Source organism: Pteropus vampyrus, unplaced genomic scaffold (genome assembly GCF_000151845.1).
Source record: "Pteropus vampyrus isolate Shadow unplaced genomic scaffold, Pvam_2.0 Scaffold143, whole genome shotgun sequence".
Classification (NCBI taxonomy): Eukaryota; Metazoa; Chordata; class Mammalia; order Chiroptera; family Pteropodidae; genus Pteropus; species Pteropus vampyrus.
The window spans coordinates 488,736-492,229 of record NW_011888924.1 but is presented as its reverse complement, the minus strand read 5'-3'; positions in this window follow the sequence as shown (position 1 = coordinate 492,229).

Sequence of the window (3,494 nt, the reverse complement as noted above, 5' to 3'; positions counted from 1 at the left end):
CCCATTTCATGGTAAGGACGGAGACCCAGAGCCACCAGTTGCCTGCCATGCTCTCCGTCTGAGAGGAAGAAGCTGCCCCCCAGGGAGGGGCAGAGAACGCAGGCAGAGTGAGAGTTTGAAAGCAAAGTCCTCGGGCCTCTGATCTGAGCTGCCCAGTATCTTTTGAATCAGGACCCGCTCCACATGCACCAAAATAGAAAATAACCAAGCACTGGCGAAGCTGGAGAGCAACTGGAAACTCGTACACACTCTGGATGGAGATGTAAGTTGGTACAATCGCTCTGGAAAAGTTTGATGGTATCTAACAAAGCGGAGCATACGAATACCCTAACCTGAGCAATTCCACACTTAGGTGTATGCCCCAAAGACATGCACACCTATGTTCACCAAATAACATGAAGAAAAGAAAAAAAGAAAGAAAGAATTCAAATGCCCATCATCAGGAGATTAGGTTAATTCTACTGTATATACTGACAGAAGATAAACACAGTCACTCAATGGGTACTAGAGGTGGCCGAGCATGGGCAAACTTTATATAAACATCAGGAATAAATCTCATAAACATACTGTATGACCCATTTATATAATATTCAGAAAGTTATAGAGTTTGTCTTTATCAAGTTCTACATAAAGTTCAAAAATAGGCAAAACCGACCTAAGGTATTAGAAGTCGGGGTGTTTTTTGCCTTTAGGGAGGAGGAAGAAACTGGAAGAGGGTGTGAGGAGGGCCTCTGGGGTTCTCGAAATGCTCTTTTCTTGATTTGAGAGCTGGTTACATGGGCATGCTCACTTTGCGAAATCTGCCAGACTGTACCCCAGTTAACTTACAAGCTTCTCTATTTATGTCAAACTTCAATGAAAATGTACTGCCTAGTTCAGAAATTACACTGAGTAGATCAGTGTTGATGTAATTCATGTGCCTTTGTCTTTTAGGAACAGTTTAATTATTTCAAAAATGATTCTTTCATTGCTGCATCAACATAAGTCATGGTGGCGAGTTTTCCTTTCATGCGGTACAGACTGCTGTGTCCTCGGGCCCCATGCTGGCCGGCCCTTTGTGTGCATTCTTCTGTTTATTGGCAAAGCGGGCTCTGCTCAGCACCTGTGCTCGCCTGGCATCTCAGATTCGCCCCATCGCAGATGCTCTGGTTGACTCTGTGTTTAGCTGGGAAGTTTCCGCTGAGAGACAATGGGCTGAGATGGAAGGAGCCTGTACCATTAAGGCATTTCTACCGCTTTAGGTCAGTTGCTTAACTTCTCTGAGCTTCGAATTTCTTACCTGTGCCCCCCCCTACCCACCCACCCCCACACACACAGGGCAGTTGTAAGGACCGAATAGGATGACATAAAGCAACCAGCCCCATGCCTAGCATACTGAGCTTCCTTAGTAAATGTTCTTGGAGAAGAAGCTGGAATTACATTTTTTTTCCTAATTTCAAAATGAATGAATGTTCTATTGCCAAAAAAGAAAGAAAAAAAAAACATGAAAAACACAGGAAAACACCCAGAAGGGACTAGAAATCATTCGGCAATAACCACTGAATCGTAACTGTGCTGTATGTCCCCTCCTCCTTTCCTGTGCGGAGGGAGTGAGCGTAAATCGCTGTCCACTGCCTCAGGTGGGCAGGAACTAGGTCGTTATTTTCTCTAGTTCAGCCTTATTTCTGTTATGAGCCCATCTTCCACTGCAGGCAGGAACTCAATCTCAGCAGGTGAGTCCCCCGCCTTTCCTTGGGGTTGTGTCCAAATTTCTGGAGGGGGCAGGGGGGAGGGGAGGATCGCGGAGGAGGAGGGAGCAGGGGGACCTGGTCCATGGCTCTAGGCATTCATTGAAATGGTTAGCTGCCCATTGCCTCTCACGCCCATCCTCAGGCCCTGTGGGTTCAGTGGCTCTGTGTGGGTGGGTCCCCAGAGCAAGCGGCAAGCCAGGCTGTGCCCCAGAGGCTGCCTGAGGACCCATCACAGGAGCCTCCACACACAGTGTTCCCGCTCTGGACTCAAAAGCGCCTCAGGAATTGGCCTCAGATCCTCTGGGTTCATGGAGCCTCTGAAACATTCTCCACAGCTGCGCAGCCCCGGGCAGGCTCAGCCTAGTGACAGGCAGGGCTCAAATTTTTTCTGGGGAACCCTCCAACGTCTAAACTCTCAGCTTCTCCCCCTCACCCCCTCCCCAACATACCACCATCCCTCCCCCAACCCCATTAACCCCAGAGGAACTTTTTCTGGGGTGGGTTTGGGGGAAAGATTATCCATCATGCCTTCTGTCATCTCAGCCCTGAGACCTTTCTGTTTTTTAAGCCCCAAACCCTGGTGACTTTCCTTTTCCGTCGCTGGCTTTTCCACATCCCTTCCCTGAGGCGATGAGTTCCAAAGAGCAGAACTTTAATGCAGAGGACGGTGAGGGGAGGAGGTTTAGCAAAGGGTAAAAGGAAATGCAAATACAAAACTCTCCCTTGATATTTTAAAGATATTGTCTACACATGCACACGCACACGTGCATACCAACCAATATGATGCAGCCTCGGGACCTAATTTTTCCATTTAGCAATGTGTTATGGACTCGTCCTGCAGCATTATGGCATTTTTATTGACTGCCTACGATGCCATTGTGCAGAGGAACTGGAGAAATAGATTATCTCCAAATTCTTATTACTATAAATAATATTGCAATGAACGTCCCACGGGCACCCCACACCCCGGCTGTGGGTACGTAGGCGAGGGCGAAAACCTCTCCAAGCCTCCGTTTCTTGGTTTATGCAGCATTGGCAATACCTCCCAGAATCGTCTAAAGAATGAAGTGAGATAATATATGTAAAATGCTCAGCAAATACCTGTTCAAGAAAGGACAGTGAAGATGATCGTGATGGTGATGACAACCACACAACTTCTTACGAGGCCACGTTTTCTTCACAATGAAAACCTAAAAACAAAACTGCTGGGTTAAATGATATGCACGTTTTCTAAAGTCTTCCGATAAATAATTTGATTTACCCTTTATACTTTCTGCCCGGAGCCCCACTGCGAGGCTGGTCATCCACCTCCCACCTGCTGTGTGTGCTGACTGCAAAGGGCTCACAGCCGCACTGCTATCAGAATTGCCCTTGGCCTCTGGGAGCCACCCACCTGGGAAGTGCCCACAATGCTAGCTCGCCCCCAAGGGCAGCCACAGACAATGACTGATTGACACAGGGTACAAAGGCCAGCCCCCTTGCCTCCAGGTGGGATCACCTGCTGTGCCACTCATGCTCCGTGGGACCAGGCTGAGACCGGCCTTCAGGTGAGCCATCTTCGCTGGGCTTCTTCCTCTGTCCTGCTTCCTTCATTGCTTTAAATGTTTTTCTCCTAAGAGCCTCCCTCAATAAATCAATCACTTGCGTGAGAATCCCTTCTAGCGAAATTATCCCAGGCCAGGTGGGAGGTCTTAGGTGCTTTTTGTCTGGTGGCTGTTTAAAATTACCTGACAACAGAGCCTGGCGGGATAGGGGTGTGGTGGT